Source organism: Cavia porcellus, unplaced genomic scaffold, assembly GCF_034190915.1.
Source record: "Cavia porcellus strain 051 isolate PalLab524CR breed Dunkin Hartley unplaced genomic scaffold, mCavPor4.1 scaffold_15, whole genome shotgun sequence".
NCBI lineage: Eukaryota > Metazoa > Chordata > Mammalia > Rodentia > Caviidae > Cavia > Cavia porcellus.
The window spans coordinates 61,192,291-61,219,212 of NW_026947498.1; the positions used below are offsets into that span (position 1 = coordinate 61,192,291).

Here is a 26,922-nt window from a genome sequence, read left to right on the forward strand (position 1 = left end):
CACAAATATGAGATAGATGTGAAAATGAACTCTGAATTAAATAAATGCAATATAAATAATCCTAGTAATCTTAGTCATCACACTGAGAGTAAAACAAAGCAAATTATAGGAGATAATAAGCTTAATGCTAACATGAGTCACATATCTATATATACAATTTCAATTTTAAAAACAATGGAAAAATAAACACAATTTTTGGATAGTGGTAATTTCCAGTTGTGGCACTCTGGTGTGAGAAGAAGAGAGTATGTAGATAAACATAAATTATTTTTAATATTCTAATTCTTTGGTTTAGGCTTGGGTTCCTAGATATGTATTCTGATTTAAAATAACAAATGAAAGGAATGTGGATAATGCATGATAGAATGACTATAAATCATACTATGAGTAACCCATTTGGTGTATCTAAAGTCCAATGTTTTTAAATGACAAGTGTTTAGTAGTTCTTCTCTAACTTTACTGTAGATATGAATAACATGGATACTGTGAAAACAAATATGACTGGGATAGGGTCTGAGGTAAAAATAAAATGCTGCTGAGCACATAGAAGTATTCAGTTATTTTCAAATATAAACAAGTAAACACTTTTATTTCGCTAACTTAAAAAAAAAAAAAAAAAAAAAAAAAAACCCTAACCAGAAAGAAAATACCGGCTTCAAGACTTAAGCATGTGCATCTCAAGAAACTCAGAGACTTGAAGGATAAACTGTGCAAACTGAATTGTCCATTACATAGAATAAAAGATGCCATATTTTGGAAAGTTAATCACAGTGCTAAAAAGTAATAATTTTGTGTCAGCCTACTCCAAAGAGAAGGAGATCTTAATAAAAGATACTGGAATTCAAGATTTATTCTGAAATGAAAGAGATAGTTTTCCTGAGTTACAAGAAATTGAAAGAATATTAAAAATTAAGGTGGAATCAATTTGGGTTTTTTGAGGATCACTTGAATGTTCCATTTACTTAATATTTGCTAAAAAATTTGGGAAACAGCCACTGCAAGCTAGACATAGACCTCAAAACCTGAAAAAGCAAAGAGGTGACTGCTAAATGACAAGCACTCAAGATGCATGCTTAATGTACTGAAAAATTCTACATTACTAACAATCCTACTAATATTACTATCATTAGTCAAGAGTGAAAAATATATTAAAATATATCACAATCACTGTTAATTTCATATCTAATACAATCAATTTATAAGTAGAAAATTAAAATGTGTTTGATTTATTAACTGGATCCATTAAATATGTAACACTGAAGAGAATTAATTCAGGTAATTTTACTGCTAATCTCACTTAAGGCATACGTAGAGAAATTTGGAAGACTGCTGTCCTTTTTAAGACTTGTATAGTTTTCTGATAGAATTGTTTCTGCTATTGAACAAATAGTAGATTAGATTATTGAAACAGCAGGTTTAAGAAGAAAGTTAAAGTAAAATTACTTGGTCCAGACAGGTTTCAAATTCAAAAAATCAGATGTAACAAAGTTTACTTAGACACATCACTCTTCCATTTTCTCAAAATCAGGCTCTAGATGTCATTAAAAGTAAAGTACAGATTACCTAGTTCTGCAATAAATGAATCTTAAGTGGTTTTTTTTATTAGTGGTATCTATAACTTAACACTGAGGTATTTCCTGTTATTCTTAAATCCCACAAACTAGTCATTAGCAAATTCTGTGTTTAGTTACTAATGATGATGATTTTAGTATTTAAAGTATTTATGCTATAGTTATTATTAATTATAGCTATACATTCAGAATTCCCAATAAAACAATGGATTACATAACTGTGCTTACCTACCTATAGCCATTTATTATGTCAAAACACAATACAGCATTATTGCTATGTTTAGATGTAATAAAGTGTCAGACTTCCTTAAAAAAAGCCGTATCACTCTATTAGAAAAAAGACATCAGGATATATACCTGGAAAAAATTTCCTCAATAACTAACTAAATAAATAAATTTTTAGGACCTATAAAAATTCAACATACTAGATGTTTCATGGAGTCCACTGTCTGAAATTTTGATCATTTCATCAGTAATCTGTTCTGTTACAAGTATTGCAAGAGGCTTAATATAAAACATAAATTCTGATATGCATTCATAAAATGCACACATTAAATATAGAAAATAAATGCTTTCAGATTTTCATCATTCTTTGCAAAATGCATTATAGTTTTCAAAGCACTTCAATGTTTACTTTACTTGAGCCTCGCAAACACTGTGTGAAGTAAATAAGAAAAAACACTACCCCAATTCTAAAGATTAATAATCTGAAACAATGAAACCAACTGATTTGTCTAGAATAACATTACAGGCTTATTCTTCTCTATAATATGTCTAAATATTTTCTACATTTTGCTAGCTTGTTGAATCATTATTGTATCTGCAATTTAAGTCAAATCAGCAAGTTTTTATCAACCAGCTTCTATGTGGTTGGCATTGTGATTCACCTGCAGTATCAGTAAGGATATACAATTGGCATTGTGATTCACCTGCAGTATCAGTAAGGATATACAATTGGCATTGTGATTCACCTGCAGTATCAGTAAGGATATACAATTGGCATTGTGATTCACCTGCAGTATCAGTAAGGATAGTTCTGTGACCAAACTCCTGAGAAAATAAACTTAGGAGAAATAGTTTATTTTAGCTCATAGTTTCAGAGGTTTCAGTCCAGTCAGTGGCTCTCAGGCAAAAAATGTCACAGGGGAGGGCAGTGGTACAGCAAAGTGTTTAAGTACATGCAAGCCACAAAGTAGAAAGAGCATCAAAGGAGAGAGGGTGAGAGAGGGAGATAAGAAAGGGATCAGGATAAAATAGAGTCCCAAGGTCATGATCCTAGGATCCACTCCCTTCAACTAGGCTCCACCTTCTAATAGTCCATTCAATTATGATATTATTATTGGATTAACCCTTTGAAAAGGTTCACTAGATGATCTGATCATTTCCCAAAAGCCCATCAGCTGGTAATCAAGCTTTCAACGCAACAAGTCTTTTAGAAAACATTTTTAGATCCAGTCATAATAGGGCGATACAAGAAAATATTTAAAAATGGATGCTAAAGGTGCCAAACAATGAAAATAACCGTTGAACAAAGTGAAACATACCTCAAAGACTCACCAAAAATATCAGTTGCAGGTTAGCTTTGATGTTGGTATAGCTCAGTTTCATTTGATCCCCATCTGCATATACTTGTGGATAAATTAGTTTGGCCTAAAAGCCAAGATTAACTAAAGATTGAAAAGAATATATAGAATATTCTGGTAGCATGTGACACAAAATTAAAGAAAAGGCAAATGTAAATAAAAAAGCAATCTTCCCATTGCCAATGTTCAGAAATAAATACCACCAAAGAAGCCATGATATATTAAAACATTATAATTTATTAATGAAATCTATTCAAATATATAGAATTTTATCAAAATGCAGAAGTGAAATTCTGAATGTTTTTAGTGCAATGTTTCTTTCTTTTCACAATTCCTCCCATTTTAACAACTTAGTATGCATCTTGCCATATTCTTTTCCTCTGTAAATAACATGAAGCAGAGATATACCAATTATATACGTATATACATATAACATATATATTCAGAAATTTTGGCACTATTTTACAAAAGTTGGGTGTTATATACACTTGATTATACACTCTTCTCATGCAATAAGAATGCCTGAAAACTATCTCAGATCACCAGAGAAAACTGAAATTCAAATCCTTTATGACTGTATAATATTCCATAGAAGTTGCTTTCCATTATCTATTAGCATTACCTTAATAGTGAAATTACTTCTTAATGTTTTACTGCTATAATAAAGCTTAATTGGAACAAAATGATATAATATTCTGAAGTAATACTACTAATATTTACTTCTTAAGTTTAATTTCTCTAATTAGTAGCTGTCATGGTTTATATCTGTGTCCCCCAGGCCTCATGAGTTTGCATGGTGCATTTGTTATTCGTTCATTGTCTAGTGCTTGAATTGATGGTGCCAGTGCTCCACCCACAAAGGTGTGGAGCCAGGACGTGATGTAATGGCAGGAAGAAGGTGTGTCTTGCTCTTTGCTGGTTCCAGCTCGCTGTTTGCAGCCCCCATGATCAGTGGCCCACCCATGCCCGCCTGCCTGGGAGCCAACTGAGTGTGGACTTAAACCTCCAAAAACTGTAAGAAATAAACCTTTCCTTTCCCAACTTGGGCATCAGGTATTTTGTCTCAGCGACCTGCATAAAGTAACTAAGATAGAAGAGAATCTTCTTATATATTAAACAATAGAATCTGCTTTCTGTGAGCTTTTTCCTTTTATGCTATGTCATAATCCTTTTCTTAGCAGTATCTAAGAACTCTGGCCTTTCATATTCCTCCAAATCTGTTTTCTTAAAAGTTTTATTATTTTATTTCTTATAAAAGTTTATTATTTTTATGTAGCTAAGTATATATTCCTCTTTAAGTTTTTATGAATTCTTAGTCTTAGTAAGGTTTTAAAGAGTCTGAGAAGTTTTACAAATTTATTTCTACTATTTTCATTTAAGCTTTACATTATAATCTATTTCTAAATAAGGTACAAATAAAAACATAATTTTCCAAGAGATAATCACTTTGCCAGCCCATCAAATGATTCATAATTTTCCAACTGAAGTATCACGTCCGAATTTGCTAACCTACTCTGCTGATTTATTCCTGTGCTACTAGTAAATTGTTTTGGTTACTTGACTTTGTAATGTATCATATTACACATATTCCAAGTCCCTATTATTTACATACTTGCCATTAACACTCTTTCATGTAACTATAAAAATAATATCTAATTTAAAAAAGAAAAACAATCCCTATTGAGATTTCACCCACAATTTCATCAATTAAATCTATTACTTTGGATAAATTCTCCTCCAAAAAGTTTGTGATTCCTTTGATCATTTCTTGATTTACATATTTTAATATTACCCTTATTTTCATATGGTTCTCATACCTTAATATATTTATTAACTAAGCATTTTGTAATTTGTGTTTCTATAGGAAGCTGAATATTTTCATATTGGTTTTTAAAAGTTACATAGATGTCCTTTATTTCCAGAAATTTTATTTTGATCTAATTATCTTGTATGTAACTACCTTATTATTTCTTCATATGCTTTTTATCGACTTCAAAATTTAAATTTCTAGAATCCTTTGCCCATGTATCATCACAAAGAGACACTTTAAACTATTCTTTAAGTCAATGTTAGTTACATCATTTGCCTACTGCATTTGTTTCAGGTTAATATTCAATAATTGTGATACATGGTTCCTTGTCAACTTCTTGATGGAAACTGAACTATTTTTAGGACTGAGCAATTTAAGTTTACATTCTGTGAGCTGTGAATAAAAATACTTTAAAATAAATAATTTTGAGCTGGGCGTGGTGGCACACCCCTGTAATCCCAGCACTCAGGAAGCTGAGGCAGGAGTTGCAAGTTTGAGGCCAGTTTGAGCTACAAAGTAAATTCAAGGCTAGCTCAAACTGCATAGTGAGATCCTGTCTCAAAAAAAGAAAAATAAATAAAATAAAATAAGTAATCTTATTCTCATTTTGACTTGTTATTAAAGGAGTTTCAAATTACCTAACAATATTTTATATCATCTATTCAAATAAACATGATTTTTCTCCTCTAACTTGACAATGCAATGAATTATCTTTATATATTTTGCATTATTGAATCATGTTTGCAGCTCTATTTTAAAAGTTTAAATATTTCACTGCATTATTCTTTTGATCCACTGCTAATATTAATATCTGCATTTGAGAAGTAAAACAGAATTATAACTTTGCACAGCCTTTTTGGAATTATTTTATGAAATTAGGAGGTTTCAATACTTTTCCACAGCCTAGAACGCTTTTCCACAGCCTAGAATAGATAATGAATAGATATCTATTCTTTAAAGGGACTAGTTTTTTTTTCTTGCCTTTCCAATGCCAATTTGTATCTACTTCTTAGATCAACTTTCATAATTTGGCCTAAAATAGCAAGGAGTTTACGTGTCATACTGGTCTTTTCAAGTGTCAATCGTTCCTTTTTTTTGCTGTATTTTCCTATCTCATTAGTTTCATCTTTTAAAAATTTCCCTCTTTGTCTAGATTTGTATTATCTATTCCAATTTCTTCAGTTAGTAAGTTATCCTTTTATTTTCCACCTTTCTTAATAACAAAGACCTCCAAAGCTGATATTGTCATTTGACAACTGTTTTATCTATTTTCCATACTTTACATGGTATAACAATTTCTTCCATTGTTTTCTGGATGACTCTCTTTCCAGTAGCATTTGTTTTTACTATAGTTGAATTTTTAGCCTTTTTTTATTTAGTTGAATTTTTAACCTGTCAGAAAATTGTAATTTTAATTATGCCAGCTTATAGTCAAAGAGTGTCTTTTGAAATCATTGCTTTTTAAACTGATAATGTTTTCTGTGTGCCCAAATATAGAAATATTTTTAAACATTTAAAGAAGTCAGGTACAAAGGTATGTGCCAAAGATCCCAGCTACCTGGGAGGTTAAGGCAAGACTGCTTGAGGTCTGGAGTTTAAAGCCAGAGTGGACAATATAGTGAAGATCCTGTCTAAAAACAAACAAACGAATATTTGAAGAATGAAAGATTCTATGTAGATATTAAATCAATTTTATGAATTATATTATTTCATTTAAGTCATTGGGTATCAGTGAAATGGTCACTGTCCAGATCATTTCAACAATTTTTACTTCATGTACCTACGTACTTTAAGTAAATCTGTAATATATAGATTTACATCATTATTTTCCTCATAAACTCTTCCTTTTATTAAGGTATCCCTTTTTCTTTTAAAAATTTAAAGTCCAGCTTGTTTGATAGCAATGTTAATCACTCATGTTTTTGTTTTCCTTTTATTTGTTTTGGACTATTTATGCCCATCATTCTTATATCAACCTTTCCTTGTAACTATGTCTTAGTGTTGTTCTTGTCATTTGATTGGCTTCTGTTTTTAATATTATCTATCTTCTAATGGAATAATGTAGTCCAGCCACATTGAATGCAACAATTTATAAAGCTTAATTAACTTCCAGTTATTCGTATTTACATAGTTTACATTTGCTGTTTCCTCATTTCCCTTCTGTATTTTAACAAGTAGCTATTACTGACTTGTTAATACAGAAGTTTTGTCTTCCTACTGGATTATCTTACCTTTCTCTACTCTGTTTCTAAATGTAAGTGAAACTTTTAATCCATCTAAAGAGTCTACTCCTTTCTCCTAAAAAAAAAAAAAAAAAAAAATGAGAACTTTATAATATTCTCCATGTCTTCCTTTTGTCTTCCTTCTTTCCTCCTATGGTCTACTACCCAGGTTCTTTCTCAAGCCCTTTTATCTCCTAAATTGTGATGAGACAGTTTAATACACTTAATACATATTCCTTTTCATAAATACAATGTCATCCTCTTGAGTCTTAAATTACTTACTGTATAACATGTTAAGAGCTACCTACCTTTATTAGATAAACAATGACATTTACATACTAAGAATTACATATAAATGTTTATTGTTTACTTTTCACAATTCTCACTGAAGTCTCTACTCAGGTTCATTTGTTGTTTATTATCTATTCTCAGACATTTCTTCAGATGGTATATAATCGTATACTACATTCCTGTATATCCGCAAATGTATTTCTTTTACTTTGAACAGCACATTATTCTCTTTGGGCTTTAGACTCACGAATTATAGTGGGTTTTTATTTTGTTTCTGCAGGCGGCAGATGTTAGTTCACTGTCTTTTACTTTCCAGTATGATAGATATGCACATATTAAATTCTGTATTTACTATTTTTCCCTTTTTTAGGAATTTTAGGAGCATATTAGATGTTTTAATTAAATTTTATAACTCAGAACTTGTACAACAATAGAGCAAAATATGTTTTTCTTTTAATCAAGACCATGAATCAGGAAGTCCTTAAAATTTAGACTGATTCTCTTAATCCTAGAGTCATTTCCTATTAGTAATTGTTAAATTATAACTCTAATTTCTCTGCTGTCATTCCTATTCTTCATGTTCTTCATGTATTCCGACTTCTATATCCTCCATCCTGTGAGGCTAAGGGAGGAGGATCACAAATTTAAGCCTAATCTATGAGCAACATAGCAAGACACTTCTCAAAATAAAAAATAAAAGGCTAGGGATGTAGCACAATATGGATACCCTGTGTTCAAACTCCAGTCATCTTTCTCTCTCTCTTTCTCTCTCTCTCTCTCTCTCTCTCTCACACACACACACACACACACACACACACACACACACACACACAATTTTGTATTCAGGATTCTCGCCATGTTTTATATTTGTCCTACATGCCTAAGCATTTAGTCTTTTAGTGCTCTAATTGATATTTCAATAGCGGCCATGTTTTTCGATTCTTATAGAGTTGTCTACCTAAAATACTTTTTATAATATCTGAAATTCTTTCCTTTAAATTTCCTTAATTGTTCTGTTTTAGTTGTTTTGTTTTTTATTATTTTGCAAATTCAAGTTTCATCTATTTTTGCCACAATTAGTGCAAGGTATATAACTAACTTTACTGCTTGAACTTCCTTTTCTCATGTGTTACTGGGTTTCCATAAATGGGTTGCTTTCGTTGATAACTCACTGGAGCCTATGTCTCTGACTGTTGGAAGTATCCTAACTGGCAGAAGTATCACAGGTGGTGAAAAGCACAGAAGACAGTGTATCAGTTCCCTGCCAAGGCCCACAGAGGAAAATCTCTGTTGTTCTATTTCTCTATAGCCTCAGGGACATCATTCAGCTACTATGGCTTTCTAACTTATGGAGAGATCTGGATACTTAAAATCAGCAAATGTTGATCTTTTTTGAAGCCCAACTTCTTCTCACTGTCTACTGCTTTCTGATTCTCAACCTGGACCTCGTTTTTCTTTTAGTTGCTTCCTCACCTGAAGGAAGAAAAATTTAAGACCATTATTTTGCTGCCCAAAGCACCTGAGAATTTGTGCACACATCTCATCACCATTTCATTCAGAAGGCAGTCTGCTTAGATTGAAAGCAAAGGGTTTTAAAATCTTCCATTTTAAAAACATCTGGAAGTGTGATGTATTAGTTCTAAGATGGATTTGAATTTTATTTTAATTACTTTTAAGAATTGTTTCCTTAAAAAGCATATTCCTCGATACAATATATAATAATGACAATATGTTCTGTGTATACGCTTAGATATAGATCTCAAGATATATTACAGCTATTAATCACTTCATGTAAGCTTAAACGCAACCCTCAGCTTTAATTATTCCAGAACATAATTATCTTTTGTTGTGAAACCAATTTCAAATCAACTTGTTATAGTTCTAGTTAGTAGAAAAACAAATTATGATTTGGGCCAATCAGGTAAATTTCCCAGTATGTACTAGCAAGTCTACTGATATGAAAAGGTTGCTGGCTATTACATAGGAATTAAACATGTGTCCTATTGTGGTTTACATGTTACCTTTCATACTATTCACGGTACCATTACTTTATTTTGCTTGCTTTCTAGAAGAGATATGGACACAATATAACTAATAGTAATGCACTTAACTACTTAATAACTAATATTAAGTACTTAATAACTAATATCAAGTACTTAGTAACTACTGAATTTTATTTTTAGTTATATGAAGTTTTACAAACGTTCTCTTTTAAAGAATTAAAAGCTCACATAAAATGATCAAAATCTCAATTATGATCTATGAAGTCCAAAAAGTACTGCCGTTTGTTTTCCTATGCAGATAGGAATCTCATAGGATATGAAATCTGGGTTTCATCCTTGAATCGAAGGTAATGTAATTCTGTATACTCTATTCAACACAATATCCTGAATTGATTGTAGTAGATTTACCTTACCACTGATGGGCGCTATCTGATATACTTCTTTCTGAATGATGGTAAATATAATTTTTATTAGAACTTCTGCTACGAAAGAATTTCATTAAGAATCTAACAGTATAAAAGATCGTGAGTGTGTGTGAAGATATTTGGATTTTGGAAAAGTACAGAATATATCAATAACAGGTAAAGTAAAAGTTTTTTACAGAAAGTAAAAGAAGTAATATTCTTGAGACAGATACAAAAAACTCCGATCAGCAAACATTTATTGTATCTCTCTTAGATGCTAAGTATTGTAGCAGCACTAAGACTATCAAAATGAATAAAGTATGGCATCTATCCTTAAAAGTACAATTCGGTGCAATGTAATCCTAAATGTTACCTTTCCTAAGCAATGACTCTCGAAGTGATAAATTACACATGAAACAGTCATCTAATTCAGTTTATACCAGAGCCACCCATTTATGCAAATATCATTATTATACATTTAATTGATGAGACATACGCATGACACAAAGTATAGAAAAATGACTATTTTTGACTCGTACACATTTTGGTTTATTTTATAAGAAATGTTACGTCTACAATACAGAATAGTTGGATCGAAAGAGCCTGGAATTCTGTTCTTTTTTTCCTATCTTACTTTTCTGCTCAAAAGCCTCCTTCACGTAGTACTCAATCCCTTTCTGTTCTCAGTCCCTTTCTAGAACAAGAAAGATTGCTAAAAACATGAGATTTCAAAGATACTTCTCTAGTGGTCATTATATACAGGATGTTAGAATGAAAACAACACAATTTTTAAGATTAGTAAGTGCCATAGGTTGTCAAAGAACAAGAGTACAACTAACAATCTAAATAGGAAAAGCTGCCACATATGAACTGAATGTTGATAATGTTTCTAACTTTATCACACATTTTTTTCAGTGAGATAACCACTTGAAGCATACAAAATTGTTAAAGCACTATATGTTCCAAAGCACTAAAAATAAAAGTCTGAATAAAGAATCGAGGCTATCATCATACAGAAAAGTCAAACCCCCTCACTGTTCTTTCAAGTACTCTGATGACATACCTCATTTAGGTAATATAACTCAGTAATAAATATTATCTCTTAAAAACTTTTGAAATCTTTATGAATACTTGGTCTGAGGTAATTAAATTATTTGAGGTTAAAATTTACCTTAAATGTTAGTTTAATTTCTTTTTATTGTCTCATACTGGCTATCCTACATATAATCCAAATTCAGGTACACTGATTTTATGTGTTGACCACGTGAAATACATTCACACTACCAAATAAAACTGCATCTTTCATTATAGTGCTACATTAAGGAAAAACTAAAATTACATAATAAAAACTGTATTTTATGTTAAACTTAGTAAAGCCAAGTTTAAAATTTCATGAACATGGGGAGCAGGAGATCAAAGCCCAAAATTACATAATAAATGAAATAAAATAAAGTACAAATGATTTCATCCCTTATGGCTATCAAATTCTCTCAAAAAACCTTCCAAGTGTTTTTTTTTACATATTTGAAAATTGGACTCCGAATAGTAAGTAATAAATGTTCTCAGAAACAGTTCAAAATTGGGTGACATGCAACAAACAATAAATGGTTTGCCATGTAGATTATCATGCTAATTTAATACTTCTTGTTAATATGCTTCAATTCACTATCTACTTCTAGGCAACAATGCTTTTTGTGCCAAAAGTTTATCAGACTTTGTACTGAAAACTCCAGGTGGCCCATATTTAAATCAGCCTTTTGGTTTTCTGAGAGCACAAACAACAAGAAGTAAACAGAAGCTTTCTAAAGTCAAGATCTACCACAGTTTGAATATTCTGTTCTACCTCATCCTTATTTTATGTTACCTGCTTTCTAGTTCTTGTTTATTCAATTTGTTTTGAATTAGCCCTCTCTTTTTACCTCTGCCTTCCTAGGTATTTAACCCTGCTTTTGAAAGGGCCCTACTCATCATTTCTATAGTCTGCTTTAACAGGCTACCTAATTCCACTGTTATTCACAAACCAAATAAGGTACCAGCTATACAGTCCATTCACTGTAAAAAGTTTAGACAAATTCCCACTTCACATTTGTAATTCTAGACTGTTAAATTTGCTTAAGAGTTAAATTTTAAAATCAGATTATCATAACAACCATTCCTCCCATTCACAACTATTTTACCTAAAACTTTCCCTAAATCTATTACGACCTTTCTTAAAATAAAATTACCAACACTAATCTGGGCAAGCACTGAGTAAAAATGGGCCCAGAAAAAAGGTCTGACTAGGTGGTGATTAACACCTTTATGTTCTCTACAGCTGCACTTATATTTGAATCTCATCTATTACATAGTAACTGTGTAACTTTGAACAAGGTATTTACTATTCTTTCTGTGCCTGTGCTTATCTTTAAGATAATAAAAGTACCAGTCTCACAGGATTATGAAACTAAGACAAAAAAATATAACTAATGTCTGGTTCTGATTATTATTATTTAGTACAAGGATAAAATACGTTTAATTTCCCATTAAAAATTCTACTAGTCTTTTTGGTAGAAATAATTTTAGAAAAGTCTACAGTAATTCCTCAATATATTTCCTGGGTTTCAATAAACACTAAAGAATCAGTTTTCCCTAAGCACAATTAAAGTATCTTTACTATTATTTGCAGGCAGTGAAACATTCAACCACTTTTCACATCCAATGGATAATCAAAATTTTTTAGCAACTTCAACAGTTGCTTCAACTTTAGCAACTAGACATTTGGTAAAAAGTTAGCATGCCTAATATGTCGATGAACTTATTGTATGTTCTCTGATCACTTGGTAATATGTTAATATAGAAAAGGAGGAGAATTGTATACATTTCTGCAGATTTTTGTTTCCACTTGTAAACAGGTAGTGTTTGACAGCTTTGAGTATCTCGTAATCATTCTTCTAGTAAAGGAACATGAATCAATTAAAAGAAACAAATTGGGGTTTGTTTTTTGTTTGTTTGTTTTTGGTACTGAGGATCGAACTCATGACCTCACATTTGCTAGTATGGCACTTATGCCACTGAGCTAAATCCCTGGCCCCTAGAAACAAACTTTAAATGAAAAATTTGAAGTTACAAATATACATGTAGTAAGTATGTCTACAAAAGTTGCATTCAATTGTTTATCTATATATTTTTTCTACTATCCCATATCAAAATAAAACATCAGATTTCACTGCCTACTGTGTATCAGTTCTATGTAATTCTAACCCTGGATAGGAAGGATCAAACATTTAAAGCTGTAGTTAAAAGCTACAAATTTTGTAAGATTTGTATGGAGACAGTTCCTGGTTACTCAGAATATCTATTTTCTGCTTAAGGAAGAAAGGTTAAAAAAGCAAATTCATCTTTTATCTTTAAAGAAATGTAGCTTTTTTATCTATCTGTATTATTACAGAATTAGAAAACAATTATGAGTTAAAACTCATCCTGTTACTACCGCCTTTCCTACCTGTACAACTTTATGCTGGATGTAATGCAAAGAATCAATTTTCTGAGTTGGTAACAAATTTATGCAAACTAATAAATTTACTATACTTACCAATTACAAAGAATTCCAAATAATATTATGTGTTCACAGTTATATCACTACGCTATGTCAAAAACCAAGTTACACTGAAATGAGACAGAGAGGACTAAAAAATAAAATATTTTACATATACTATTCCTTGATAACCTAAATATCAGGAAAGTAACACTATCTGACACTAGAAAACAAAACCAAAAAACACAATTCAAGTGTTAATAAACATATGAAGGGATAAAGAAGCTATGCTAGATATCTACACAAATTATAATATGCCGAACATCATACTAGTTAGTGCAGCATTAGGCCTAAAACCTCCACTAAATTCTACCTCCACTAAATTCTACATCCAAGATTTCTGACAACGTGCCACAAAGTAAAATAATTAAATTAAATGTAAAAAAGTAGACACTGCCCCAATTTAAAAATTTTGGATTTAATGACTTTTACTTACTTACATAGGAAAACAAGTTTAAAATGCCTTAATATTGTAAAAACTGACAGAAATTACAAAGATTAAGAGAAACTACACTGTCACTTAAAACCATGGAAAAATGGGAAAGGGTATATTTTTAAGTCTAAAGGAAACTTTAGAATCAATGAGGAGAAGAGGGAAAATATATATGATGTGATAGTAGCTTTTGGTTTTTAAACTGTGATAGTTTTACTTCTAGTTTCTTTTTGCAGTGGTAATCTGTATTCCGAAAGTGAAGATACACATAAAACAAATTTCTAATAATTAATAAGACATTCAATTACAAATGTGAATCTCTAGAAAGAAACACACAAATGACAGTAAAGATAATATCAAGAATTTCAAAACTAAAAACCCAGTTTCTTTAAATTGTGTTGAATCAGTAAAAATACCTCTAAAAAAGTCAAAAGTAACTGAAAAGAGATTCAATCAGTATACTCAATTCTCTAAACCTTGTGTATATTTTTCCTGTTGTGCATATTCATGAGCTGACAGTAAAGACAGACTGGCTGCTTTGTTTGACTATAGCTCTGTTTACCTCATAATGTCAAGAATGGTTTTGACGCTCAGTTTTAACGTTGCTATTTTTATTGATATAATTAGCACTGTTATAAATAATTTCTTGGTCTGCCATATCTAAGTATATATTTAAAATCGACTATATTAGGTCTTTTTCTTATTTGAGTCCTTCCTGTAATAACGGTAATAAGACCATTGGCTTGAAGAGCCAAAGTGACCTTAACATTAAGCAAAACAACAACAATAACAACAACCAAAAAATGTTGCCCTGTCAACAGAGACTACTGTTTTGTGTATGACTTCACTAAACAAACTAGTTTATATTTGTTTGAAACTAAAGTTTCTCACCAATCTGCTGTTTCAATTTCACATCACACCATATTGTACCTAAAACAGTCAATCTGGATTCCTGTTGCTACTTTTTTTTCCCCCTAAAACAGCTCAGGAATGGGTTTGAAGTATAAGGCTTGAATCTATAAAGCAAAAGAATTAAGACACTCAAAATTGAGAATGGGTAGGTGAAAATATGCATGCCTGAAACCATTTGTGTAATTGTTAGTGGGTGGCTAGCATACTTGTGAGTTTTTGATCATTACATGAAAGTAAAATCAAAACATATTTTATCTTGTCTGTAGATCCCATCAACTGTGGTAATAACCTTAACTAGACCTTAAATCATTTGTTCATAAAACGAAGTGGGGTGACTGACCCAGTGCACATTCAACACAGTATGAAGACCAAAACAAAATGATAATACAATTCAAAACAAGTCTGTGGACATTTTAGACTAGTATATTAAAACCTTTCTTTGTCTCTTATCACTTGACAGATGGTTAGCTCTCACACAGCCTCATATCTCTGGCAAAGAAATGACTGTGCCTAGCCAATAACACCCCAAATTTTGACTTAAAATGCTCCATTCACATGCTTAGACTTACCTGACAAATATGAATATTAATAGAATTAGTCATCCTTTTTTCTTACTATAAAAACTTGACAGGTGTCAAGATTTCTTTTGAACTATGAATGCCTATTTTTTTAAATTATCACTTATATGGATTCAGGTTCTATGAACTTCTTATTTCAGATTTCACCTATTTTATGGACTGCCTAGTCAGCAAGCTTTTAAAAAACTTCCAAAATAACATTTTAGTCCAATGTATTACAAAATTTACAAAGATATAATTATCTTTTTCTTCTATGTTATTCACAGAAAAGTTCTAGTAACTGAAAAGAACATTGAAAGTATCTAGGTCTCTGAATACATTCCTAGTCAAGGACCATAGGGCAGATTGGAATTATTTTTTCCAGTCATGTTTTTATTCAGATTTGCTCCTATATAAATATATGCTCACACACACATAAGCACACTAATCAATAATCCTTACTAGAAATAGAAAAGGTTAGTGTTTTTAATACTCTATTAACTATTTTTTGACTCTGTTAATCATTTTGCTATTTAAAAACCTCAACTAAACAATATATTCATTAGTTGTTGTTATGGTTTGTGTCACATGACCCCTCAAGCCTCAGGCAATCAATGAGGCAGCTGAATCTAGCCTTTGTGATTGGTTGTTATCTAGCTCTGAGATTGGTGATGTAAGTGCTATACTTGTCCAGGGGTGGAGTCAATACAAGGTATAAGGACAGGAAAAAGGCCTGCCTTTCACTTTTGCTGTTCAGGTTTGCTTTGTGGCAAGCCATGAATGGCTGCCCCTCAGCTATGCCATTTTACCTTTGAGCCAACTAAGTATGGACTGAAACCTCCAACCTTTAACAAATAAACCTTCCCTTCCTTTACTTTAGGCATCAAGTATTGTGTCTTAACAAGAGAAAAAAGTAAGACAGTAGTAAACCCTCTTTCCTCCTAAATCTTCCTATTCATAACTTTAACATAGTGACAATTCTGTATACAACAGCCAAAAGCAATTGCAAAGTACTCTTACATGTAGTAAGATGTACCTTTTCTGAAGAGGTTGATTATGCAATGTATTCACATAGCAATCTAATGCAGGTATAGAGGTACTAACCCACAATAACAAAAGATAAAAGAGTACTGGGGAAGGAAAAAATACATATTTTAAAAAAGCTATTCTATTTAAGAACCAAATTTTTACTTGGCTAGCAAAATAAGACTCACAATGACAGAGGATAATAATGCAAACCAGAATTGCTATTTGAGAAGTACAATTCAGATTTTACAAAGGTATGAAACCTACTTCTTGGAGCCACAAAGTCAGAGCTAAATCATATATATTCAGTAAACCAAGCAGCAAGTTTCCCTCTGTTAGAACCTAGAATTTTTCCACCTACAGACTAAGTGATTAAAGTAACGCTAAAACCTTTTGTAATGTTCTTCTTGCATTACAAATGATGTATTAAATCAGAGAAGTGCCAATCAAATCTTTTGGAGTTTTTTTAAAAAGGTTTAAATAACAAAGCATTTTTGTAGGCCTTTTTCTATCTCTTTAATGTCACCTATAAATTAATTACAACTTGCATTTTCTCTTCATAAAACCACAACAGAAAAAGGCTGAGATACTGGATTTTTCAAATATACTACTAAAACAAATTTTAATGAAAAATGAACAACTATTCTAGCATTAGTTTCACCACTCTTTGCAAACAAGACCATGATACACAAGAATGTTAGAGTAAAATTCAAGAGATTTTTTTTTAATGTAAACAACATTTTCTTTCTTTCAAAGACAGGATTACATTTTTGAAAAATATATAACCTCTCTCTGTCAAACTTACTCAAAAATACGAAGACTGTATGGCAGTAACAAAAAGTACAAATAAAAATTAAGGTCTTCATGCCTTATCATTGGCAACTGGTAAACATATTCCTTTCCCTCAAACTTTCAATAACTTCTTTCAAAAGCAGACAGGTTTTAAAGTTTCACTCAAAGATATTTTCCAGCAATAAGGAGTAAAAAAAAAAAAAAAAAAAAACTATCAGCGACATTACAATGCAAATAAGTTCCACAAAGGCTGGCAATTTTCTCTTGTCCACTGTTAATACACTAAATGTCTAGAACAGTGTCATGAACAATTTATTTCAAAAAATATGACTATTTCAGAGAATAAAAGAGTCCATTAGGTTCAGTGTCTATATTCCAAATTTTTTTTTAAAAAGTAAGTCTCTCCTTACCACTGATTCTCTCCTTACTGATTGGAATAGTCTGAAATTAATTTATAAATTATAAATCCTTTAAAGGAATCTAGTTGTAGTTTTTAATTCCTCTTCAAAAATGACCTAATTATTCACTCTAGCCTTTTTTCTAGGAAATCCTATTTGTCTAAGTCTTCTAAAGTCTTCACTACTGAGACAAAATAATTCATTTACAATGACTTTGTCTTTAGATTTTCTTTCTAAGCCAAGTAGTAAAATTCTTATTAAAGACATAAAGAAGAGCAGGAATATTTACAAGTCTCAAAAGCTTTCTGGCCTTACTACCTAAGAAACTAGCATCACATTTAATAAAGTAGTTCTAAAAAATCCCCCATAATAAACCTCACACAAAGCTTCTCCCTCCTGAATTATTCCATTTAATAGCATATTGTCTTTCAGTAGCCAATGTACACATGGATCTATATCCGCACCTTTTTAGTATAGTAATGTTAAAACACTAACCTAGATGCATTAAATCTAATGACTTTTTCCTAGAAATGAATAAAATTTGAAAACTTTTAGGCTTAAATTTCTTTGTTTGGTCTGCTGAAATTAAAATTCCAGAATGTAAAAGATGTACTAGTTTGGGGCCTGGTAGACTTCGAAATTTTGTCAACATATCTTCATATTTCATATTTAGTCTATAAGATCTGAGAATCACAAACCAAAAATACCCAACTGTCCATATCACTGAGCTGCTAACTTTCCTTACCAGTTTACTTTAGTACCATGCATTTTCAAGCCTAAACCCTTCAAGATGAGTTAAATGGAAATTAACAACCACAGTCGTAACAACCACCTTAGGCACATAACTGTAAACAACACCAGCAATTCTTCAAGGACAACTGCAAAACCTTTATTGGGAGAAGATTCAACAGACAGTACAAGGGCAACACTATGTACTATCTGTACATAGACTGTGATTCATTTTGAAAACCAATGTAATTTTTTTCCCTAGAAACACAGCTATACCTACTTTTATTTTTAAAAATGCAGCTAATTTCTATAGGTAAAACTTACACCCAGGTAGATAGAGTTAAAGCGTGTAACTTAACTATTCCTGGAAAACCAAAGGGTCTTTGACATTATTAGGAATAGGAACAAAAATGAAAATAAAACATTTATAATTTTAAGTTAATGGTGACTGTTGTGCTACAGAATTTATTTACGAAATGGTAATTACACATTTTAAAACTTTCAATAGCAACAAGTTATACACAAACTTCAAAATACAGTTCATTTGAAAACATCGTGGGAATGAGTACGCTCTGATAATTTTCTGAAAGCTAAATACGGCCATAGAGTGGGAAAACTATAACAATTTTTTGGTTTTTTTTTAAAGGTAAAAAGTAGCGAACACAATTTCAATCTATCTACAAAGGCAACATGTTCAGTTTAGCTTCTGCCACTGCTGATCCTGAGCACAGTAATTCACCCACCACAGTCTCAATTACTTCCTGTTTCACTCAAATTTTTACTAGAGAGCTGGCATCCTGCTAGTGACCTCATTCGAACTCGGTTCGGAGTTTAGAGATCAGCCGATTACCACACTAAGTACTGTAGCTGTACGCCATATTGTGTTTTTCGCTAATGTTTATAGTTTATGTGTGTGCCTAGCATATGCTTGTGCAAGTGTGTTTACCAATACAACTTTTAGAAAATTCCTGCCTCCTGCCTCTTCAGCATCCTTAAAAAGGGTATCAGCTTCGAGGGCCGGGGAACCTTAAAGCCACACAGCCTGCAAGGATCGCATTTAAACTTTCAAACACCTCCCAACCGTTTGTCAAAGATATCAAAAAGCCCTGACATTTTTTAACGTTTCCAGAGAGCTTCAAAGATGGGAAGATGGGTCTTGCCTCCCCACGCCCCCTCCTCCCCAGTCACAGACTCTAAGCCGCGGGGGCGGGGCGGCCCGCGCAGGAGAGCGGTCTGGCGGTTCCGAGTCCGGACGCCCTCTCCTGAGGTCTCCGAAGACCTCCAAAGACCCCGAAAGCCACGGCGCGCGGGGAAGGGCGAGCGGCGCCGCCAAAAGCTGCTGAAGCCTGGCTAGACCCCTGGGTTCCTCTTCTTTAAGTCGCAGCCAGGGGCACCAGGACGAAAGAGAAGGAGGCAGTCCCAGCTGCCAGACCCTCCCTCCGGCCACACTCCCACCCGCCGGGGAGGCCCGGCAGCTCAGTCCCGCGCGGGCGCGAGGAGGGGCATCAGGGGGAGGGTCGCGCGCGGGGCGGGGCGCGGGGCTGGCGACGGCCCGCGGGCTCGCCGCTCCGCAACTCGCCCCGACTCCACCCCGCTCCGCTCCTTCCAGTTCCACCGCCCCTCACTCCGAGCGCCTCGCAGACGCCAGGTCTCCTTGGCACGCACACACTCCCTCTCCTCCCGCCCCACAACAAATTAGAGTTTTTGGCTTTACCTCCTCACGCTCTTTAATCTTCTTTCCTCAACTCCTAAACTTCCCCCGCCCCTACTTCTTCGGCAGAAGGCCCACATTGGGTACCTCACGCCGCGCACCTCTAGCTTTCCCCACTATTGGGTTGCTCTCCTGCCACTCTTCGCTTCAGTGAACCAATAAGAATGGGACCCCCCTCGTGAGGTTGCCGCCCATAAACAAAATGCAGTCTTCCTCCTCCCCGCTCTGTCCCCGCCCCAAATACGCCTTCCCTCATCTCTACTATCTGCGATTGGGCTAGGAGAGACCCAATCCGCTATCTCAGACATCCATTGGAGCGCCAAAACTTCGCTCTCAGTATTACTATCAGGCGATTGGTCGACCGCTCTCCAACTTTCCCTCCTCTGCCGCAATTTCGCCCACTCTGAAGAGTCAGTCTAATCTCCTTGTTCAGTGACTAGAGAACTGGGAAACTATTGGTCGAGAGATCCCATCAGACCGGATTGGAGTGACCTCTTATTGGTTGAGATACATACGATCAAGTTCGGTTGTTTACTCCTCCGCTCCTCCCCTCGTTTCTCCACGCCTCTGCCCCCTCCCGGCTGCTTTTACTTTCTACGCATTTCTATTTCCTCTTTATTTATTTATTTGTGATAAACTTAAATGACCCGGGGAGGAAGGCGGGACTCGAGGGGCCGGAGGATGACGGGCGGCAGCTGGGGGCCAATTGCCGAGGGGGCTGCGGGATGAGGGGCGGCGGCGGCGGCCAGTGGAGAGGCAGGTGTCTGGAGAGTGCTAGGCCTATGGAACCTGGGTGCCCCAGCGGAGGCGGCGGTTACCCGCTGTCTGGCTCGGCGAGACGCGCGGGGGGAGCGGCGGAGGGGAGAGGGGGAGTCGCTGTTGCTGGCGGCTGAGGCGCGGGCTGGGAGCCCGAGTCTGGGCTCTGGAAGAGACGCGGCGGCAGCGGTGGCAATGAGCGAGGCTACGCGTCTGGCTCGATTCTTGAAGATGCCTGGCGGCTTGTCGGAGGCCGCCTGGGCAATGCCAGGCTCACAGGGAGAATTTGTTCGCTTAGAAGGTCTAGAAAAATACTATGCAAAACACTTTGTAGTAAGCAGCCCTTAATATAAGGAGTATTTATTATCCTACAGGGGAAAGCTGATTATGTGTCTACTAAATGCCTGAAGGACCAGCGATCCAACCGGAGTCCTCAAGATTAAATATCCTGGGAGCTAAAAGGAACAGATAAAGCAACTCAGAAAATTAAATGCTGTTCAGATGCTTCAATAAAACCTTCACCCTCATCCATTTGTCACTCATCATAGAACTCTCCAGAGCCAATTCTTATAATATTGGTTCAGTACTCAGGCATTGGGGGTGGGGTGGGGGGGATGAGGCTCAAGGCCATCCTAAAAATTCCTTAAAAGGACTAGAATGAAATAATAATAATAATAATAATTGCCTTCTACACAAAGAAAAATACTTTCTGTCGAAATAGTGCTTTTTAGGGAATTTAATAGTGATTTGTCCTTAAAGAGTTTTCAAAAATATTATTCACATAAAGAATCCTTGTATTTGCAATTTGAAAATAGCATCATTAATAGATTTGATGTATAGTGGCCAGTGGAATGATTTTAACCTAGAATTCTTGGGTATGTGCATGCAGACTGCTTTACATCCAAAATAGCTGATTTTGAGTAGGCAGAGGTTTTGAACTTAAGAAAATAACTAAGCCTGGTGATAAAATGGTACAAAGCATTGATTTCATTAATACTTTCAGCCCTGTTTTGAGGTATATGTATGTTCTCCAAATCCAGAAAATTATAGTATCAGGGATCAAATTTACAGACCAATGAAGTGTGCAAATTACTGTTGTGTGTAATATCCAACATTTTTTAATTTACACATAAATCTTAGTAACAGTAAATGTGCTACAGAACAATTAACATCACATGAGAAAATTCAGTAAAATTTAATGTTCAAATACTTACAAATTTCCCAAACAGCAAAATACTTAAGTTTTATATTTTCTAAACATTTTAAAGGTTTTTTACAGTATATTGACATGAGTTATAAGGATTATAAGGCATTGGAAAAGCAATATAAAATATTGTAATCCAAATAATAGTAATAAGGTGTTACTACTGGATGTTACTGCTCTTATTTAAGACAGTGGTACTACATGTAGTTGAGTTTTTGCGGCTGCTTCAAGGACCTGAATTAATTCAAAACCTTTACCTTACATGGTCATTTTGACTTTGAGGAAAGTCCAGACCTTCCACCATAGTGCTGGATCAGGTAAATAAAGTGGACGAGGACAAAGGAAAGTTTTTATGAGCCTGCCTTTCTATTGGATGGTACTTGGGAGCAGTATTCACTACATTTTTTTATCACACTTCCTAAGGACTCAAAAAAGGACTTCGGGGATTGCTAAAAACAAAAGTGGCTAAAAATGGGGTATATCAGACTAAAGGGTGAGTATCTTAAGGGTGCTTCATGGCAATGTGACTATTTTTTCAGTCAATCTTTATATATATCCAGTTTTCCTAATGTTAAAATATTTCTCTAAGGAATGTTTAAATCTTAATATTTACATTGCCAATCTATATATGTTTGTTGCTCCTCCCTTTCCAAGTGCACCCCAAAAGATGTATCAAGATTTTCATTATTATAATCGAAGGGAAAAAAAAAAACCTTTACTTGATCGGCAAACAGTAGGCACGAGGATAAATAAGAATCATGTGATAAGAAATCATGGAGTGATAATGAAAAAAGCAAAAGTGATTGTTCAGAGAAGATTTTATAAAGAACTATTAATGCTGTAACCTACAGACTACAGATTCTATAGTGAAGTTTCTAGGGCTTCAAAACAGGCCAAACTAACAGTGAACATGTTCTTCCCTGGTGATAAAAGAGAACATTACACTTTGAGTTGCTTTATGCAGAATCACTGCACCAAGTGATGTAGCTTGTTTTCAAGCTTAAGTCTGCCTGCCCCTGTCCACTCTACTATTACCCATTCTTTCATTATTCTTCATACTAAGGATATATACACTGGACAGTTAAAATCAATAGGTATATTTTTTCTGTACTCCAGTGAAATAAACTACTAATGACTCAGGAAACCTTTGCCTATTCCTTTTTTGATCAAATAAGTTGTTTATTCTCTGTACCCTCTGTTAAAAGCTGCTGTTCTTGTAGACTGAACTCAAGAGCATTGTTATGATGGCTTTCCCTTGTTAACCTTAGCCAGGAATTAATTTCTGCTGCTGCTTCTTTGCACACAGCTATTTCTCTGTAACTTGGCAATTATCACATATTTGTATGCCCTGAAATTACTATTATAAAAATGTAGTTTGCCTTCTTTTCCTTCCTACCACTTACCATAATATGCAATCATTTTCCTTTCATGTGTGTTCTTAATGCCTTTATTCCCTGCCATCTCTCATAGGACACCATGAGGAGAGGGTACAGACATCTCTTGTGTCCAGCCTGGCCACTGTGCTGATACATTAGGGACCCAACCAATATTTGATTTTTTAAAAAATGAATCTTAAGGCAGGCATCATGTCTTGTACTTTGTACACCATACAGAATGGCTATAGAGTGAAGTACATAACAGGTAAAACCCATTTCTCAGGATGAGTGTACATTATGAAACAGATAAGAGAAAAACAAATAGACAAGAAAAAAAATCAATAGGTACTTAGAAACTAAAAAGAAAATTTTTTTTCACCACAGTTCTGTGTCTTGAGTCAGAGAAATAAATAAATCACTGTGTTGTGTACATGTATAGAATATACAACATAATATAGAATGCCTAGCTCCTACAGAGTTGAGAATACTTGAAACACACCAGACTTAACCTCTCTACTGAATTCAAATGTTAAATCAGATCCTACTCTCAAGGAGTTCCAACTCTAATAGACACTAAATGCAAACACATTCCAACTAGCCTAGGTGAATTTTGATAAGGTAAATAAACAACTATGGGATATCAGGAAGTACATAGAAGTTACAGAAACTTTAATGGAAGATATGAGTTTTGAAATTGTCATTAGGGAACTTACTACCCTTCGTCACCCAACCATGAGTGCAGTATACATCACTAGATATTTTTAACCATTTACTACTTTTCTGTACATAAGGTCACTGGTAATTTCAGAAAGTAATAATGAGAGACTGTTAAAATAAAAAATTCCTTTTGTGGTGAAATGAAATTGAATTAGACATCAAAATTGGTCAGGACAATTTGCAAAAAATTCAATGATTCACAAGGTAATTTAAGGTTTTTGTAAATCCATATGTAAGCCAAGTAAGAGGCAAATTACTCCACCCCTGGAAATTTTGTACTGAATTGTCTTGAACCATCAATTTCATAATATGGTAGAAGTATAAAGTCCTTTACAATATTTCACTGGATATGCATATGCTTATGTTTTCCTGATCCCTCGTATACATAGACTCTCCCTTCCGGATTTCCTTTCTGTACCAACCTTTGATTTAAATGGGAAACTCATACTAGAATCATAAGTAGTTTCTCCCAAAATTTCACTCATGATGCAAATGTAACAGGCTTGACCAAAGAAAGTGATACTAGAGAAAGGTGACTAAAGAGAAGGGAAAAGAAAAACATATCAATAATTTGATAAACTGATTAGGAGGCCTAGAACACAGGAACAGAGGAGAACCCAAAAACAAGCTCAGGTAAAAATGCCAATTTTATATTGTTACAGTGTGGAGAAGGATATTAAATAAATGATATTAGGAAAAGAAAAAGAAAAAGAAAATGGATCTCTACACAGTATCCAAAAAAAAAAAAAAATCAATTTCAGGTGCTTCATGCACTAAGTTATGTGCTTTATCTGCAAATAGGAGATAAGCACCATAATCAGTAGTTCTATTTGAATTCCATAACTGGATTTGGGAGGAACAGTACCCAAAAGGAGCACAGGAAAAATAAAAATAATAAATATCTAGCATTATGAAAGCCTCAGGACCCTTCTTAAATTCCTAGATCCAATTTTGCTTAAGAGTGACTATACCTATTGTTCATACTAAATGAGTCACTGATTTTATATTAAGGTCATTTGAACTGCAATTCTGTTTATCTGTTAAAGGTTTATCATGCTATTGCAGCAATTTAGTCACGGTTTGAGGCCCCATATCTAGTTCTCTTGTTTTGACCTCATCTGCAGTTACTTTCTGTACTGAAGTCTGGAACCTCTCAAATCTATCCATGGGGATTGAAATCAACTTGCAAATGCCTATTGAAGTTAGTATTTTGACACCCTTAAGTGAATTACAAATGTTCTTTTCTTTCTTTCTCTTCCTCTTCTTCCTCCTCCTTTTCCTCCTCCTCCTCCTCTTCTCCCTCTTCTTGCTCTCCCACCTCTTTTTCTTTTTGCCTATCTTCCATAGTTAGGTATCAAACCAAAGGCTTCATGCGCGTTAGGCGAGTGCTTTGCCACTGAGCTACCTCCAATGCCTACAAATATTCTAAATGACATTTCAACTGGTGATTCCTATCCAAAAGATTTTTAATTTACTTTGCCGAGATCCATCAGCTGAATCAGTAGTCTTAAGAAACACTTTTTTAAGGACGTGAAAGTCAAAATGACTCATTGACCCATAGACAGCAGAATAAACGTTGTGCTAGCTGGCATGGCAAACATTAATCTCATTGTATTTGTCCATCAGCGCTCTTTGATACTCAGGTCCAATGTCAATGAGCAATAATATTTTTAAAGGAATCTTTTTTTTCTCATAGACAGTCCTCAATAGTGAGCTTAAACTATTTAATAAGCCATGTTGTAAACAGATGTTCTCTCACCTAGTCTTTGTTATTCCACTTACACAACATGGGCAGAATAGAATTAATATAATTCTTAACATCTGTACGTTTTCAGAAGTAAATGAGTACTGGCTACAATTTAAAGTCACCGGTTGCATTAGCCCATACCAAAAAAAGGCCTATATCCTTACCGTTTGAAACCAGGCATTCACTTCTAACTATGAAAGTCCTAGATGACATCTTATAATGTAAGGCTCTTTGTTTACACTGAAAATTTGTTCTTTAGAGTAGCCACCTTCCTCAGTTCTCTTTGCCAGATCTTTTGGAAAGTGTACTGAAGCTTTTACATTGCAATTGCTGATTACCTTGCACTTTTATGTTATGGATACCACTTCTTTTCTTAAAACCTCATAAGCCAGTATCTGCCAGCTTTAAACTTACCTTTTAAATATTCCTTACCTCTCTTTCCTGATAGAATTATTCTTCTTGTCTGAAACTTAGGTTAGACTTTGCCCTAAGAGAATTTTGTAGCTTCTCCCCATATCAGCAATTAGGCTGTTTTACTTTCTTATTGTTTACGCTTACTAGAGTGGCCCATTTAATTTCCTTCAAAATTTTTGCTTTGCGTGTAACAGTTGGCTAACTGGAACAAAAGGTCTAGCTGTCAGCTTACTGGGGCTTTTGACGTGCCTTCCATTCTAAACTTAATTATTTCTACCTTTCGATTTAAAGAGAGATAATGTATGACTCTTCCTTTCACCTGAACAATTAGAAGCACTTGTATGGATATTTCATTGCCATTGTGTCTCAGGAAATGAGGACCGAAAAGATGAAAAGAAGTGGATGAACAATGATTGGTTGGAGGAGCAGTCAGGACACGTACATTTATTAAATTCACCATCATGTATGGGTATCTTGAGGGTGCCCCAAAACAATTACAATAGTAACATCAAAGATTAGTGCTCATAGATCACTGTTGCTGATATAACAATAATGAAAGAATTTAAAATATTTCCAGAATGAGCAAAATGTTAAAGAGCCATGAAATGAGTGTGTGCTGTCAAAAAACAGACTTGCTCAGTGCGGAGTTGCATAAACCTTCAATTTATAAAACAAAATGTAAATGCAAATAA

At 34.1% G+C, this 26,922-nt stretch overlaps 1 protein-coding gene across 14 annotated transcripts in view; it reads right to left on the minus strand.

Moving 5' to 3' along the window:
* Zbtb20 (zinc finger and BTB domain containing 20) overlaps positions 1-20,130 on the minus strand; it is an 838,748-nt gene extending 818,618 nt beyond the window's left edge. For 12 of the 14 annotated variants that reach the window (XM_063225304.1, XM_063225278.1, XM_063225281.1 and 9 more), the window contains exon 1: positions 20,020-20,130. The gene's annotated coding sequence lies outside the window, so the exon portion shown is untranslated. The remainder of the gene's footprint in view (positions 1-20,019) is intronic. The other 2 variants (XM_063225297.1, XM_063225293.1) reach the window with 1 other exon arrangement.
* Between the last annotated feature and the right edge of the window lie 6,792 nt (positions 20,131-26,922).